At 46.9% G+C, this 17,891-nt stretch overlaps 2 long non-coding RNA genes across 2 annotated transcripts in view; one reads left to right on the top strand and one right to left on the bottom strand.

Annotated features, from left to right (window-relative positions):
* LOC140850737 (uncharacterized) overlaps positions 1 to 17,891 on the top strand; it is a 53,026-nt gene that overhangs the window by 20,405 nt on the left and 14,730 nt on the right. Inside the window, exon 2 of the long non-coding RNA XR_012133793.1 lies at positions 312 to 661. This is a non-coding gene — a long non-coding RNA (uncharacterized lncRNA). The remainder of the gene's footprint in view (positions 1 to 311; positions 662 to 17,891) is intronic.
* LOC140850736 (uncharacterized) lies at positions 5,612 to 12,397 on the bottom strand. Its single transcript, XR_012133792.1, has 2 exons — positions 6,088 to 12,397; positions 5,612 to 6,009 (listed from the first exon to the last, which is right to left on the bottom strand). It is a non-coding gene; the product is annotated as an uncharacterized lncRNA (long non-coding RNA).

Below are 17,891 nucleotides of genomic sequence, written 5' to 3'. Positions count from 1 at the left end.
AGGTCATTGAGGGTCATCTGAGAATTCTGTCTCCCACAAATAGGATATACTCTGATATTTTTTACTCTTTCTTTTCCTTTAAAAATTAAATTGTGCCACCAGTTAATGAGTGGGCAACACCAGTTTGAAAACCCTGAACTGTATGATTTTCAATGGCCTAGAATCCATGCTCTCAAGCACAGACCGGACCCTTGAGCATGTGGAGGCCTCTGGCCAGAGGCGCAGGGGACAATTGTATTAATGACTTATGCAGAGAGCTTGAAGGTACCAGTGCTAACTTGACTGAGTTTCTTTGGCTCTGATCCTTACAGAAAACTCTTGTCCTTCCAAGTAGGAAGGTGAGCCTCTCAGCATGCTGGGAACTTTATCTGGACAACTCCCAAGAGAAGAGGACAATCAGGACAAGTCCAGAAGCAGCCAGCTGTCATGGATTCTGCCTGGCTCATCAGCTCAAAGGAATGCCCGGGAGGCAGGGCAATGTGGGGAAATAGGAAACAGCCCAGGCCAAGAGCAGGCACTGGCCATGTAACATGCCCCGGACAGTTCTCCTTTCTGGGCCTCAGTTTGTATCTCTGAGACAGGAATGTGTAAGGACCCGTCCCATCCAGAGCCTTTGTGACACCGGGAGGAGCCAGAACTGCCATTTCACTTGGAGGCTGAGGTAAGAAGGAGATCATCTCCAGCCGGTGCCTTCATTTCTGCTGGCCGGTGACCAAGCTTGTTCCATAAAGATTCAGCTGTTAGAAGCCAGACTATGAACTCCCCAAAGCAGGGATGAGGGCCTCTGCATCTTTGGGATTCTGCCCAGGCATAGAGCCTGGCACCTAAATCCTTGGTTAGCTGAACAGAGGACTCTGGAATGAGGATTTTTTGTTTTTGTTAATAAACTCTGGCCTCCTAGACCCCACTTGAAAGGCATCAGCTTGGCTCATGGAAAGGATGGATCATGGGCACTTCAGCCAGTGGGGCTGCGAATGCTGCTTTCAAAGGAGTTTAAAAGAAATCAGAATTCTTTTAATTGAGATTCTTTTAATTGAGATGTAGTTGGGACCATGGGCTGGTGCCGAAGCTGAGTGACAAGAGACAAGAGCACTAGTTTGTTGGGTCTGTCTGAGACCTCGGGAATCTGCATAGTGTTATAGCGCCTGGTCTTCCTTTAGAACTACTCCCATCTCCTGCCTGGCTGTGGGGAGGTGACACAGGAATCCAGGAAGGGAGGGAGAGGACTTATGAGCTAACTGGGAAATGGGGAGGAGGGAAAGGAGGGAGAGAGAGAAGAAGCAAAGGAAAAAGATTGATTTTTAACAACAGATTTCACCCCCTTGGAATTTTCAAAGGCAAAACCTTCCAAAAAACAAAAACCTCACAAAATACAAATATCTTCCCCCCAACCCTTTCCTAATAAGAGTTGGTGAGCTAGTGCAGAGGGATTCGAGCAGAGGCCTCCAACAATCCACTTTGGGACTAAATTTGCTAATATCAGCACTTATTAGTAATAAATATGTCCTCTGTTTGATAACTCATCTGTAATTCATATGTCCTCAGCTGTCAGAACACTTGATAGGGAAGAGGCCCTCATTTGCCCCATATGGTGGAAAACCCTGCCTACCTCTGGGAGGCGGGAGGAAGATGCTTCCACAGTGATCCCTAGTGTAATACAAAAGAAACTCGCTTTAGGTTGGCTGTGGTGTAAGTTCATGTAGTCCCTCTTTCCTCAGTGACATCTTGCCCCTCTCAGAAGCGGCCACCACTGTGAGGTGGGTGGAGGGAACATGTTCTGGCCTCTGGGAGCTGCTCAGTCAGGAGAATGGACTGGAAGGGGACTCCTCAGGGGCTCTGACCTCAAGGCAGAGCCAGGGGCAGAAGCTCAAGCACTCGGGGATTCAGAAACAAGCTGTGGGAGCAGCGCTGTGCAATCCCAGGGCAAGGGCACAGAGACCTGAGAAGAGGGGGTGCTCCAGGCTCCCAGTGCAAAGGGGGCCGGTGATTGTGCAGGGGCAGGGCCCTGACAACTCTTTGGACCCCAGCGCTTGTTATCCACTCTGGGGGCTCCCCAGGGGGACTTCGCTCTTTAGTCTTCTTCTGGGTCTCTTGCCCCTGCCACTTGCATGTATGCTTGGAAAGGCTCATTACTCTTGATGTCAACATAAGGAAAGCCAATTAGGAAGGTGAATACACTGTAAAATAAATGCCATGATGCATTTACAAAGGAATGAATTATCTATTGTTTGGGATTGTTCTGTCCTGCTTTCTTTCCATGCCCAGCTATAGTGAGCCAAGCGTAAACTAAAGTTGCTGTTCCATAATGGAATAGTATGTGATGAGGGCCAAAGGAGTCCTATAGACAATAGGCACAAATTAACTCCAAGGGGGAAGGCATCATTCTAGGCAAGGGTGGCCAGAAAAGGTTTCAGTTGAGAACTGAGCTGGGCCCTGAGCCTGGGGTGATGCTCTGTGATACAATTCGTCAGGGCTACTATAATTTAATTGTATGATTTTTACCATAATTTACTTGATCAGTTCCATATTGTTGAACTTTGGACTGATTTCCATTCTTGATAATATAAATAACACTATAATGAACATCCTTATACACACATTTTTCAAACTTAACCAATTTTTTTTAAGGGTGGTTTTCTTGACACTATTCGCAAATGTCAAGTCCATGAGGGCAGGGACTTGTTATACCCTGAGGGCTTAGATAGGTGCCTGACTTACAGTGTTTGCTCAATAAATATTTGTGAAGTAGTAGATGAGATCACTCAGGGAAAGTGAGAAAAGAAAGAGGCCTGGAGGAGAGACGCTTGTCAACGTACAGAAAGGAAGCAGTCATGGGAGGGGAGGCAGGAGAAGGAGGAGGAAGTGGTGGATAATGTCAATGGTGTCAAGAACAAGTCAAGGGCACTACAGTGGTCCAAGGGATTTTGGTAACAAGGAAGTCACTGGGACTCTTGGTGAGGTTATTTTTACTGACACATTGGAAACAAAGGCCCCATTTCAGATGACTGAGGAGTCACCAGAAAGGATGTAAGGGGAGACAGTGGTTACACATAACTCTTTTAGGAAGTTTGACTGTGAAGTAGGTGTAAAAGGAAGTGAAAATAAGACATTTAGAGAAAGAGATGGAGACAGTGTTTTCTGCGATGTTGAGAGAACAGCAGAGAGGAAGAGGTTTAAGATTCAAGAACAAGAGAGGCTAATTGTTAGAGAGACCCCTGAAGAGGTGGGAAGGGACGGGATTCCCATCCAGATGGAGGAATTGCTGCAGGTTTGAAAAGAGACAAGTGTTCCATTTTAACCAAAAAAAGAAAATGATGTATGTTCAAATTTGCAGATGGGAAGTTGCAGATGTTTGTCTGGTGGCCTCTAGTCTCTCTGAGAGGCCACAGAGCAATGGTAGGATTGGCTACCAAGGAAGGAGAAGCAGTAGCAGGGTATTGTGAGGGAAGTCATGGGAAAAGAGAGGTCCACCAAGGACATAGAAGAAGTCATCTGGGCACAGGCCACAGAGAGCAAACCCTGAGGGCTGATGAGGCACTGGGTCTGGTACAGTGGAGATTATTCCTAACGTGAGAATTCTAGAAACTGGAGGGTGGACCTTCTGCTGTAAGGATTTAACAAGTGACTGGTTTGAGAAGGGAAGGCAGCAGTTACATATAACTGGAGAGAATCCTGGAAGGGGGAGGCAGGGGTGGAATGAGAGATAAAGGTCATTTGAACTTAATCAGCATAAAAATATGCAGGAAGGTTCGAAGAGAGGCAGGAGCCACTGGAGAAGGAGGGTTTGAAATGGAGAAGGAACAGAAGAGCCAGGTTAGATGGGGAAAAGATTGGTGAATGAGTTAGCCCTCAAAATGTGGAGGGAATCCTTCTCTTTAGTGACAGGAAAGAAGTTGGAGAGGATTGGTACACCAGCAGGGAATGATTCTGAAGTCAAAGCATCATTGTAATTTACAATAAGAAATATGTATTTGGAATTCGTCCTGGCTCCTGATGCAGAGCTCCTAAAACCCTTGGAATTTCTTGTGATGAGAGCAAGAAAGATGTCTTTGTTATGCTAATCAGTTAACTTTTGGGACACCCCCACCACCACCACCAAGTAACTGATGGATGGGGACTGGTTACTAGGGGAGCCACACACCTGGTTAGAGAGTTGGAACTTTCAGTTCCACCCCTTACTTTCGGGGTGGCGGGGGAGGGGTGGTTGAGGGGCTGAGGAGTGAGCTAGATCTTCAATGGCCAATGATTTAATCAGTCATGCCTTTATAATGAAACCTCCACAAAAACCTGAAAAGGGCGGGCTTCACAGAGCTGCCAGGTTGGTGAACGTGCGGAGAATAGGGTAGAGATGCTAGCTCAGAGAATTTGGAAGCTCCACGCTTTTCCCATATCTTGCAACTCTTCCATCTGGGGTGTTTCTGTTACATCCTTTTATGATAAAACCATAATCTAATGAGTAAAATGTTTCTCTGAGTTCTGTGAGTTGCTTTAGCAAAGTAATTGAGCCCAAGAGGGGGGTCATTGGGACCTTCAATCTCTCTAAGATAATCTACCTAATAATCTATCTGTCTGTGGTCTCCATTTTAGGCCAATGAGTCAGAAGCATAGGCGACAAATGGACATGCAATTGGCATCTGAATAAGGTTGGGGCAGTCTTAGTTAAAGGTTAGGACTAATAAGCCTTTAACCTGTGAAATCTGACCCTGTCTCCAGATCTGACCCTATCATCAGAATTGAGTTGAATAGTTCTTTAGCTTCCCTTCAAGCTAACTCAGTGATCCCATTCCTCTTGCCAGCAATTAATTTAAGAATAGGCATCTACCCAATGCTGGTCAATGAGACATAAAGGGAATTCTACAGGGGAGCTTTGGAAAAAGTTTCTGTGCTTCTAGGAATCGGGCATAGGAAGTTGTCTTTTTCTTTCTCTGGATTTACTATGTCTGTTGAAGATATCTTGTTACCACAAGGGGAGCTAGCTGGAGAACAAAGCCAACATCTGAGGAGCGCAAACTAGAATGATGCCAACCTGGGTCCTTGACACCTTGAGCCACTCATTGTACTACACTTGGGACCCACTGCTTCTGGAATTCCCATTAGTGAGATAACATGTTTCCTTATATGTTTGAATATGGGTTTTCTACTATTTGTGGCTAAATCATCCTAACCAGTAGAACATAGAACTGGAACTCCCACTTTAGCTGGCAGGAGCTTAGAGCTAATACGATCTCAGTATTAAGGGGATATAACTGGTATCTTCACAGACTGGTAAAGCCAGAACAATGGGGTTGTTCATGCTTCCATACATGTCAGGTGTGACTCTTACTTTATAACCCAGATGAGCTAGGTACATTGTATTCCTCTGCATTTTTTCCTTTAATCTAACCCTGAGCCCCAAGTCCTGTTCAATGGGAAAATGATTAGTTTGTTGCTGTGAGGTGGGGCAGGGACATGGGACAAGCATCACGATTAACTTTTCCTGCCTATGATGAAAAATGCTGAGATATAAACAGTATAGTTTGTCCCGTCCAGCGGGACTTAGTTATTTGTGGGGACGAGGGGGATCCGACCTGAAAGAAAATGGGGGCGAGAGAAGAGCGAAGGCAAGACAGTATTCTGATCAAGCCTTCAAATTTTATTGTAAGACGGGGGTAGATATACACCAGTGTTCAGGGGCAGAGTGGGCCATAGGATACTTGTAGGCAGGGGATTGGCTGCATAGCAGGGGTGGCGCAGCGAGTTACATTCTGATTGGTATATGATAATGGGGAAGGAGGGGGAGAAGAGTATCTCTTGGCGCGCGCGGGCTTCCTTGTTGGCGCGCGCGGGCTCGTAGCTAATCTCCAAGAAGTGAAGCAGGAACCTCATGAACTGTGGCCATCTTGTTGTCTTTGTGTGGCTCCCAACATCTCCTCTCTTTCTATTTATTTTAGAAAGGTGGGCCTTAATCGAGTGAGGGAATAGAGGCCTGGCTCCTCCAGCAGGGTAACATCCTGCAAATGCTCTCGGTATCTTTTAAGGAGGAGAGGCAGAGCTGAAAGCCAAATTGACCTTAATATATCAAGGCTTTATGTACATATGGATACCAACCTCTATGCAAGCCAGGCGTATTCTCAGGGAGGACCAGAGAGGTTCTAGGAAGAACCCTCCCTTGCGGTACTTTGTCTCGCACTCATCTCGATGCCCATACCCTCATAGTTAGGGGTATGTCTGGCTCTGGCTGACCAGCATATAGGCCACATTAAGTACGGTGCCAGAATCGATGGTACCATGGTTGAGGCGCCTGTAAAGTTGAAAACCGGAGACCGGGAGCATTGGTTGGCTCGGTGTAAGACTCTTCATCACAGGCTGTAAGTCTGTGATAATGAACAGCAACCGCTGGCTTGACGAGCTGGTCAACTTGCTCTCGAATAAAAACTGTCAGTTTTCTTAAGGCCCAAGGGCCAAGAGACACTAAAAGGAAGAATCCTGCCAAGGGTCCAAGGATGGTGGGGATCAGAGTAGTTAACCAAGGGGTGGCAGAGGTCCAGTTTTTATACCAGGCCTCATCCTTTTCTCTTTGTTTTTGCCTGGCTTCTAGGTTTTTCTTAACTTTATCAATGCTATCTTGCACTAACCCTGTTTTGTCTTTATAGAAGCAACATTCTTCTTTAAGAGCAGCGCAGAGACCTCCTTCTTTCAGGAAAAGGAGGTCTAACCCTCGGCGATTTTGGAGCACTACTTCAGAGAGAGAGACAACAGATTCTTTCAGGCTGTCTAAACCCTCTTGCAGATTTTGTATGTCTTTATCAATAGCCTGACTAAGAGCATAATATTGTTGTTTAGAAGTAATTATGGAGGCAATGCCTGTTCCAGCCCCAGCTGCTCCTAATCCTAATAATACAGATAAGGTAATGGCGGTTACTGGCTCACGCTTAGTGCGAGTAGAGCCCGAGTAATATGGAAGGAGGTCTTCGGTGGGATGTATGGAAATCTTGGGCATGAGCATGACTAAAACACAATATTCATTGTTAGATATTAATAAGCGCGGGTTAACGGAGGGCGTTATGCCAAAGGAGCAAGCAAAATAAGTACCGTTGGGCGCGACAAGGAATTCATAGGACAGCGGGGGTGAGAAGGAGCTGTTACAAATGGGTACTAGCTGAGGGGGTAGACGCAAGAGGGGGCTATGTATACAGAGGCCTATTCCCGAAAGCTGCGTCAATGTGAGACCCGGAGAGGTTTCTGAAAAACGGGAGGGGTCTGACCAGCGAGTCTTGCTGGAGTCATTGGTAAGTATGAGGTCTGCTGAGGTGTTTACTAAAACTGCTATCCCTTCGTAAAACGGGGGAACGGGGGAGAAACATAACCAGCACTCGCTATATCCAGTGGAGTTAAGGGATTTTGCAGTCACATTAGCCAGGCCTTTAAGGATTTCGCCTGTGGAGGGTAAAACCGGGGGGAGCAAGGCCTGGAAAATAGTACTAGTAGACAGGGGAGAAGGGTTAGAAGGTCTTGGGTCTCTTGCCTTAGGGGCAATAGGGCCAAGGACAACGTGCTTGTTGGCGTTTGGAATGGATTGAATTAATTTGATTTTAAAAGTGAGCCCAGGGTCCTTTCCTGAAACATAAAGCCTTAGCCCCCATTCATGTCCCCTGAGCCATCCATCAATAGGGGCCCTTTTTCCCTTGTCAGTAAAGGTAATGGAGAGCGGTGTACATCGCCCCCTTGTGGATTGGGTGCTTTGACATTCTGGGGTAACAGTTGAGTTAGGCTTGGGATTACAAGCCCTACTTACAGTTATATAATCCCAGGTGGAGCTAGGCTTCCAACTAGCATCTCCCGTAGTCTCACACCCCCAGGAGTCACAGAAATAGGAGTCTCTATATCCACATTTATAGTTAAGGGCTCGATCTCTATGAGCTCCCGGGCAGACATAAAATTCTGTTTCTCTGAGGTAGGTTCTCCTAGGGGTGTTGTTACACCCAGGAGAGGTGGTAGATTGTCCCTCAGGGTAGGTCTCAGGGGAGGTGGAAAAAGGAAAGTAAATGTCTGGGGTCCCCCAGGCTGCAGAAGCTCCAGCGGCCAAGTCACAGAGATCAGGGGCAAGAACAGGCCATGGGGGGGTACTTGCTAAGGTGGAAGAACTGAAAACGACGTCTCCTGCTTCATTGGTGACTGTCCAGGTGAAATTGGAAATCTGATGGGTCCAAACGGGGCGAAAGGTCATGACGAGGGTCAATAGTGTACATATCTTCATTTTTGCCTCCTGAAAATAAACAGAAAGGGAAGGCTTCTCAGGGGTTAATATGCCCTGGACTGGAATTATTATTGTTTCTGCCTCTATTTGTGTCTAGGAGTTTAATGAGCCTATCTGGGAGCCATCGGGCATTTTGTGCCTTAGCATCATATATACAAGCATGTCCTTTCCCCCATATGAGCACAGGGTCAGGCCCGTGCCATGTATTGGTCATCGGATCTCTCCACATAGCTTGTGCATAATTATCTGCCGTGGAGGGATGCCAAAGGCGATCAGCAGCGGTTTTACCCGCGGAGTCATAAGTAAGGAAATTGAGAACAAACAGTGCATGATTTAGGAGTGTCTTTGCATTACCTGTTCTCGGATAGAGTACTTCTCCCCCCGACTGAAGTTTGAATAACATGTTTTTAAGGGTTAAGTGGGCTCTTTCAACAATGCCTTGGCCTTGGGGATTATAGGGAATTCCTGTTACGTGCTTAATATCTAACTGCGCACAGAACTGTTTAAAGCTAGAGCTGGCGTATCCAGGCCCATTGTCAGTTTTTAAGATTTTAGGTTGTGGTAGATATGCCAGGCATGAGAGAACATGGGTAATAACATTTTTAGTTGCCTCTCCCGTTTGCAAGGATGCACATAGGAAACCACTACATGTGTCAATAGACACATGGATATATTTTAATTTACCAAAGGGAGGGTAATGAGTGACATCCATTTGCCATATCTCTCCTGGAACTAACCCCCGGGGGTTGATTCCGTTATGAGGCTCTGGGAGGAGAGTTAGACATCCTTGACATTGTCGAACTATTTGGCGGGCCTGTTCTCGGGTGATTGAAAATTTGAGTCTAAGAGTGTGAGCATTGAGATGATGTAGTTCATGAGCCCGTTGGGCTGCAGCCAAGGGTGAGTCTGGCGTGACAGAGGCTACTAATTGAGTCGCCAGATCAACCCTGTCATTGCCTTTGGCAAGCGGCCCTGGAAGGCCAGTGTGAGCGCGTATGTGCCCAATGAAAAAAGGGGCATCGCGGCTTAAAATTAATTTTTGCAATTTTGCGAATAGGGGGGAAGCATTTGTAGAGGGACGTATGTAAGGCACTGTCTCTAATAGGGGAACAGAGGTTGCTACATAGGCACTATCAGTGTAAAGGTTAAAGGGGGCATCTATTAAAAGCTCAAAAACTTTGATTATTGCAGTTAGTTCAACAAGTTGTGCAGAAGAGAGGTCTGTCTGTATTCGAGTAACTTGCCCATTAATACTGAAAGCGGCTATACCGGAGGAGGACCCATCAGAGAACACCATTACAGCCCCAGCAATTGGCGTGGTTTTAGTCCTTTTGGGAAAGACAACCGGGGTCTTTTGAAGGAACTGGACTAATCTGTCTGCAGGGTAATGATTGTCTATTGTCCCCTGGAAGGAGGTGCAGCTAATTGCCCAATCATCATCATGTTGAATAAGCCATTGTAATTGAGATGTATTGTATGGGAGGGTTATAACTTCAGGGTCTCTCCCAAACAACTTGAGAGCTGCCTCTCGGCCTAAACGTAAGAGGTCAGCAACTAATTGAGGATAGGTAGCTAAGACTCTAGGGGGGGAGGCTGGCAAATGAACCCAAAATAGTGGATGGTTCTGCCAAAGGACTCCTGTAGGGGAGAAGGGGGTAGGGAAAATGAGCAGCCACAAACTTAGATGTGGAGAGAAGTAGCTAATGGTCTGTTCAGAAATAGCCCGCTCTACAATGGTTAGTGCCCTTTGTGCTTCTGATGAAAGCGAGCGGGGGGAGGAAGGATCAGGGTCTCCACGTAGGACATCAAACAAAGGCTTTAACTCTCCGGTGGTCAGCTTTAAATAAGGCCTGAGCCAGTTGATGTCTCCTAGCAGACGCTGAAAATCATTAAGAGTGTTTAAGGAGCTTCTCTTTAACTGAATTTTTTGAGTGAGGATTTTATTAGAAAATAATTCAAAGCCTAAAAATAGTTGGGGGGGGTGGACCTGGACCTTTTCTGGGGAAATTTGTAGTCCTCGATCTCGGAGGGCAGTGACTAACTGTTGACTGGCCGCATAGAGCTGTTGCTGGTCAGGACCGGCAAGAAGAATATCGTCCATATAATGGATAATATACAAAGTGGGGAAGAGCAACCTAAAGGGGTCTATAGTCTGGGCTACAAACTTTTGGCAAAGAGTAGGGCTGTTGGCCATTCCTTGTGGGAGAACTCTCCACTGAAACCGGGGAGAAGGCCCTACACAATTGGTAATGGGTATACTAAAGGCAAAACGTTTGCAATCATCAGGATGCAAAGGTATGGAGAAAAAGCAATCTTTTAGATCAATTACTAATTTGACATACCCTTTAGGAATGGCTATTGGAGAGGGAATTCCCGGTTGTAATGCACCCATAGGGACCATGGTCTTATTAACCGCCCTGAGGTCTTGTAGGAGCCTCCACTTGCCTGATTTCTTTTGGATCACAAAGATTGGGGTGTTCCAAGGGGATGTAGAAGGTTCAATATGTCCAGCAGCCAGCTGTTCCTGCACTAACTCTATGGCTGCATTTAATTTTGTAGTGGTAAGGGGCCATTGATCGATCCAGACAGGAACATCACTTTTCCAAGTAATCTTGTCTGCCTGGAGTGCAGGAGGAGCAACGGCCCTTACGAAAAATGTTTTTCAAACCCTAAACCTGAGCGGTCTATCTTAGGCGTGGCCAGTATCGGGTTGGGATCTCCCTGTTTTAGTTTGCCCAACCCCTGACCAGGGAGGTAACCCTGTGAAAGCATCTGCTGTGTTACAACTTCATTAGGGCTACACATGATGACTTTCATTTGAGAAAGGATATCTCTTCCCCAAAGATTTACTGGCAACCCAGGAACTACGAAGGGTTGAATGAATCCGGTATTTCCTTCTTCGTCTTCCCAGTTTAGTAACTGTGAGCTCTGTAAGGTGTTTCTTGACTGTCCAATTCCTTGTAGATGGGTCAAGGAAGCGTGTAAGGGCCAGCTGGAGGGCCATGAAGCCTGAGATATGACCGTAGAGTCGGCCCCCGAATCTAAAATTCCTTCAAATACTTTTCCTTGGATCTTAAGCTTAAGAGTGGGGCGTTCTTTAGTAATGGCTTGGATCCAATATAAGTCTGAAGAACCTGGGGTAGAGGAGCCTCGCTTCTTATGAATAGCAGGGTGAGATGTACTTAAAGGGAGGGGGAGTGCCTGCGCAAGGCGCTGACCTTTCATAATGCTGACAGGGCACCGGGGAGCACTAGCAAGAATTTTTATTTCTCCAGTATAGTCATTGTCAACTAAGGAAGGGTGGACAATAAGGCCGTTTATTGTGGTGGAAGCTCGCCCTAAAATTAGAAAATAAGTATCTTTGGGAGGTGGGCCATAAATTCCTGTGGAAATAATTGTAACTCCCTCTTCAGGCGTTAATATTGTTGAGGAGGAGGCACAGAGGTCAAGTCCTGCACTCCCGGGTGTGGCCCGATAGAGGGCGGGAGTGCTACAGCTAGGCTGTTCCCCGAGGCCGGCTGAAATGGAATTGGCTGGGGGGCCCGGGGCTGGCCCCTCAGCCCGTTTCCCTGAAAAGGGGGGGCGAAAGGATTTGTGGTACTGTAAAAAGGATTTGTTGGATTGTTACGGCACTCTTTGGCCCAGTGCCGCCCCTTATGGCAGCGAGGGCAAATACTGGGGACTGACCCAACTCTAGGAGGAGGAGCTGTGGTAGGGCATTGGCGAGCGAAATGGCCTGGCTGTCCACATTTAAAGCAGTTACGCATAGGCGGTGCGCCCCTGGGGAAGGAAGGAGGATAAGAAGCCGGGGGAGTCTGAACAGCGGCACCTACAGCTAAAAGGGCTTGGACCTTGGATGTAAAAGGATCGACATCTCTACACATTCTCAGCATTTCATCAAGAGTTTTGTCTCGAGTCTTACCGCGGAGGACGGCTCGACATGCCGAATTGGCGTTTTCATAGGCTAGCTGTTTTACAATCTTATCATTGGCAGCCGCGGAACCAAGGGTCCTTTCGGCGGCCTCTAACAGTCTGCTAACAAATTCGCTATAGTCTTCTTGCGAGCTTTGAGTGATCTTAGTTAGAGGAGTGTTAGCAGTCCCGGAAGCAGGGAGTGATATCCAAGCGCCCAAAGCGGCATCTTTCACTTGAGATAAAAGACCAAGGAGAAGGCGCTGCTGTCTGGTTTCAGAGATATATCTGCCCTGTCCCGTAAGCTTATCAAACGTCCAGGACGCTGTTGGGGAATGGGGGTCTTTTACATTGGCAGCAGCGATGGTCTGACAGCGGTCAGCAAAATCTGCTTTCCAAGTTAGAAACTGACCACGGGTAAGCACAGCCTGGACTATACGCAGCCATTCACCTGGGAGTAAATGTCCTCCTCGAGACAGCGAATCAAGAACAGAAAGGGTAAAAGGGGCATTGGGGCCATAAGCTTTAACGGCCGCGTTCAGCTCTTTTAAGCTTTTGAAATGGATTTTGTGAAATTCTCTAGGGCCATCGGCAGGCTCGGCCGGCTCTGGCTCAGCCTGCTCTTCCCCCTCACTTTCTAATTCCTGAACAGCAGGGGCGTCTTCACCATCGCTTTCAAGATCGCCCTCTTCCGGACTACGTGTTGTGGAGGTGGGGCCAGAGCGGGCGGAGGCCCGGGTAAGAACAGGAAAGAGCAGTTTTTTAGGTTTTGTGGCTGTAAGCGGTTTCTTAGAGAGGCTCCTTTGCGAAGGTAATGAGGGACGAACTGGTTGGGAGACAACCAATTTTTGGAGATGGCAAGTTATTCTTTGTTCTACTATCTGTGCTATTAGGTCTTCAGTGCTGGTAGGGGGGCTAACAGGACCGGGAGCCGGAGGGGGTAGCGGAGGGGCCGACGGGGGCAAAAAGGCCGAGGCGCAAACATTGGGAGGCCGAATAGGGGGAGTGTAAGAAGGGGGGTTAAGCGACGGGGCGGCAAGGGGCCAATCTGGGTTGTGATACTTGGCCGCCTCGCCTTCTAGTTCGGCCGCGTCTCCCGGATCTAAAGGTTCGCTATTTTGGCTCTTAGTCACGACCGGAAAAACCTTTTGTGTATCGACAAAGTCCGAATCTCGAGGGAGAGGCGGATAAATGCAACATTTGGGAGGGGTATCATGGAGGGCACCGAGCAAAGATGGTGTTAGGCTAGGGGAGGGGGATTTAGCTGATTTTGGAGCAGGGGGATCACTCGAAAGAGACAATTTTGAGGCCGCTCGAGATAGGGGGCGGAGGCAATATTCTGCCACTGACAAGAGTTGACGTTTATCAGGGTCAGTATTTTCAACAATATCTCTGATAAGACTCCAATAGGAAAATACTGAAACAGGAACAGAGTCAGGGCCGTTTTTGATAAGATAATCATTTAAATCTCTACCTACTTTCTGCCATTTTTTAGGATGAATTTCGGGGCCATTAACAATAAACCACGGACAGACTTCATCAACAAAAATAAAAAACTTTACCAAGTCTTTCTTTTTAACTCGAACTCCTCTCTCCCTAAGCGAACTTTTTAGGTCTCTTATGAAGACCGCTTCTTTACTTAATCTAGTTCCCATTTTCTTATAAGGCGGCCGGTACTCACCAGGGATGACGACCTCCGTGAGCGGCGAAAGGCGTCTCCTATTGTTTCATCAAGAAGGGGTCTGGCCAGACGATATCTTACTCGGGGGTCCGCCTGCGAAGGATCCGCGCCTCTGGCCCCACGTTGGGCGCCACTTGTCCCGTCCAGCGGGACTTAGTTATTTGTGGGGACGAGGGGGATCCGACCTGAAAGAAAATGGGGGCGAGAGAAGAGCGAAGGCAAGACAGTATTCTGATCAAGCCTTCAAATTTTATTGTAAGACGGGGGTAGATATACACCAGTGTTCAGGGGCAGAGTGGGCCATAGGATACTTGTAGGCAGGGGATTGGCTGCATAGCAGGGGTGGCGCAGCGAGTTACATTCTGATTGGTATATGATAATGGGGAAGGAGGGGGAGAAGAGTATCTCTTGGCGCGCGCGGGCTTCCTTGTTGGCGCGCGCGGGCTCGTAGCTAATCTCCAAGAAGTGAAGCAGGAACCTCATGAACTGTGGCCATCTTGTTGTCTTTGTGTGGCTCCCAACAATAGTTAGAATAGGAGGGACTTCATCTTAAGGCTAAGATCCCGTTTTAAAAACCAGGGAGTTAGGAGGTAAGATTCCTGACATATTCTTTGGTAATCAGCCAACAATCCACCCTATCTTTAGGCAGGGAAGCAGTCCTAAATGGTATGTCCCCACTGCTTGAGGGTAATGTGGGTAAAACTGCAATATTTCCAGAATCTGTCACCTGGGCTTAGTCCATCTCCACAGCAATAGGTGATTACAAGGGGGAGTAAGGGCATATCTGGACTGCAGACATTGGGTGAGGTCCCTTTTTGAAGCCAGGACATGAGAGACATGGGTGAGCAGAAGTGGATGATGGCTTGTAATAAATGAACGGGTTTCTTCCACTTAATTTCTCCTTTTGACTGATTTTGGTTTCAAAGGTAATTTGCGCTGGGCTGGGAACATATCTTCCCCCCAGAGTTAACAGTAACCACTATCTTGGAGAAGAACAGAATCAAGAAATTCCTTGTGTTAGGTTTATCTTACAGAATATCTAGAGGACTATGGATGATGACATAATGTCTCTCACCAGAGATAGACATCATGAGATCACATGTCAAGCCTATGCCCCTCCCCCCCCCTTTGCCCCTTTCTTGAAATCCTTAAAAGATAGAATCTTAAGCTTTTAAGCGTGCCTCCTCTCTGAGGTTGCCTGCCCTCACCTTTCTTTGAGTGTGTACTTTTTGCCTTAAAACAAAGACTTCTTTTTGCTCAACTTTGTCTCTGCACTCTTCCAGTAGTAAGTGTTAGGCTGGAGAAAGGAAAAACAAGGACATGCAAACAGAACAGAGAGATGCCATAGAGGGAGAACAGACCAGACCCCAAAGTCCGTGCCGTATGTGGAAAGGGGACAGCTCTCCCTGAATTCCATCCTGATGTGCCAACTAAGACCCGGATGTCAGCCTCCTCCCTCTTGGAAGGAAAAAAAGTTTCTAGTTGTCTATTATGTCACCTTTAGCCAATCATACCTCTCCACACCCCCTAAGATAGCTTGCCCACTCCTCCCCCTCCTAATCCTTTATAAGCCCCCCACCTCCCCAACCAGGTGTGACTTCTCTGGCCTGTGACAAGAAGGCCACAGAACCTCACCTGGGGGTATTGAAATAAATTACCTGGCCCTTTGTTGCCTCTCTTTGCCTGCTTATTTCGGCTAGAATTTATCTTACAGTAAGCATCTTTGTTACTTCACTATTTCATTCGATTTTCCAGACTTAAGCACAAGTCTTCACTCTCTGTATCCTACTTCAGACAAGTAGGGAGGGGCTACTGAGATCTCTGATTTGGGCTTGCAAGTTCCCAGCTGGATGACCCAGACAGGACTGCAGCTGTATGATCATGCTCTTTAGGAGCCTGCCTGAAAAGCTCTTTTCTTTGCCTTTGGGAAGTTCTCAGAACATAATCTCACTTCATCCAGTGCTCTGCAGTTCTCCCAAATCCTGGGGTAGTAGGGGCTTTGTTCCCATGCTGTGCAGATTCAAGCAGACGCTGGATGTCAAGTGACCCTGGTTTCAGGAGTTGGCAAAAGATTTGCACTATGCTGAGCAAGAGCTCAATGAGCTTCCCTTTCCTCCCTCTGTTCTTCCTCGCTCTCTGCTGCCTGCAAGGCAGCTGTCATTCTCTGCTACTCTCGCTTTAAGGAATTCCTTTCTTACTTATACTCATCAGACGTGTTTGAGAATTCTTTCTCTTTCAGACTCAAGAACCCTCTCCCACTCCAGGTTGAGGTTTCACCTAGTGTGCAGGGGGAGACTTCCCCACATGCAGCCCCCTACAACAGTTATGGGGGCTCAATACCCTGAAAGATTGTGCCTAATGGGGCAAAACTGTAGAGGTGTACCACCCACTCATCAGCCAATAGTCCACACTGAGTTTACCTCAGGTCTCTTCCAATTTGGTGATTTTGCTGTTTCTGAATCATACCTGAGGCTCAAGGAATTGGACAGGCTGGAAACCCAATGCCTACGCCTCTGTCCTCTGAGATCTGGCCCTTACCCAGGACCCTGGAATGCATTTTGTTATCATAATCAGGATTGTTTGGTATCTTGTCTTTGAGCTCTCTCCTTTCTCTTTCTTTGTCTTTCAAATCCCTCCCCATACCCCTTCTCCCTCAGGGTATCTGCATCTTCTCTTTTACCAAAGACAGGAAAACCTATTAGCTTCAAGCAACTTCTGCTTTCTGTCCTGCAGGAATTCCTAAGTAAAGAGAAAACAAAATGCCTGACTAGCAGTGTCTGCTTGGAAAGAGAAGGCAATGGAAAAACACAGCAAATGAGTTAATATCACATATCTTGTCACAGGTACCTCAGAGATGACATGGGAGAACTCAGCCCCATAGGAGGGCTGGCTCCATGATGAATGGCAGTGAGCCAAACAATGAGGGTGGGACAAAGAGGAAAAAGATAGGTCCTGAGCACTGCTGGGGGAACTTTCCTGGTAACTTGTGAAACCTGCCTCACAGCCTGGAATTGAGAGCCTGGGAATTCAACTCTTTTCTACCTCTTTCCTACCTGGGTGGTCTAGAAAGTTACATTTCCACTCCTCTAAGCATTCTCTCTGTCTCTGCCTTGCAGTCACAATTTGGGGCTACTATAGATACTAACCTGTATGGGAGTGGGAAGGATCAAATGAGATCATGCACATGAAAGGTCTTTGAGGTTAGTGTGTAGGGAGGCACTGGCATCTCACCCAGGGATGGAGCAGTGCCCAGTCTTCTCCGGGCTCCTCTGTGGAGTTCATCCTTCTTACGGCTGTTGGAATGGAGGAAATTTACTCTTCAAGATTCTTCTAGCTAGTCTAAGAATCGAATTGACATGAGACAGATTAATAGGAAAAAACCCAAAGTTTAATTATGTATGTATGGGAAATCCATACATATAGATTCCAAAACTGTTTAGGGACAATCATATATATGTCATCCTGAACTAAAGGGAAGGGAGGTAAGGGTTTGAGGCTTCACAGGAAAAGAGAAGCAATTCACAGGAACTCAAAATTCACAGTAATATGAAAAAGCAAGAGTTTGGTAAACAAATACTTGATGAACCACACACAGAAACAATGGGGCAAAGAGTAATTTTTAACAGACTTAGCCATATCCCTCCTTGCCTACCAAAGCTAGCTCACACAATCACATAAGTGTCTATGGTGATAGATCTCCTGAAGTAGTTCCTCCATCTAAATTTTTTTTATACAGTTAAGGTGAGAAAGGTCAAAGTTGCTTTCTGAGTCTTTTGGGCCTTGTTTTTATCTCTGAAATAATCTGCATGTCACAATGGCACATCTTGGGGTGGCCTGCCCTTGACCCCTATGGCCTTGGTGACCCCATCAGCCTGTATCTGTCACAGCACTCCAGGTGGCCCAGAACCCCTGGGCTTCTGGACTTGTCTCAGAGGTAAATAAGAGCAGCAGAAATATATGCCTTATGGATTTAGATAGTATCTTCCCACCATAGCTGAAAGGACCTTTGAGATCATAAAAGCCAACTCCCTAATTTTACAGATAAGAGCCCTGAGACCAGAA

This window comes from Manis javanica, chromosome 8 (genome assembly GCF_040802235.1).
Source record: "Manis javanica isolate MJ-LG chromosome 8, MJ_LKY, whole genome shotgun sequence".
NCBI classification, from domain to species: Eukaryota; Metazoa; Chordata; class Mammalia; order Pholidota; family Manidae; genus Manis; species Manis javanica.
This window is presented reverse-complemented; position numbering and strand designations above follow the sequence as displayed.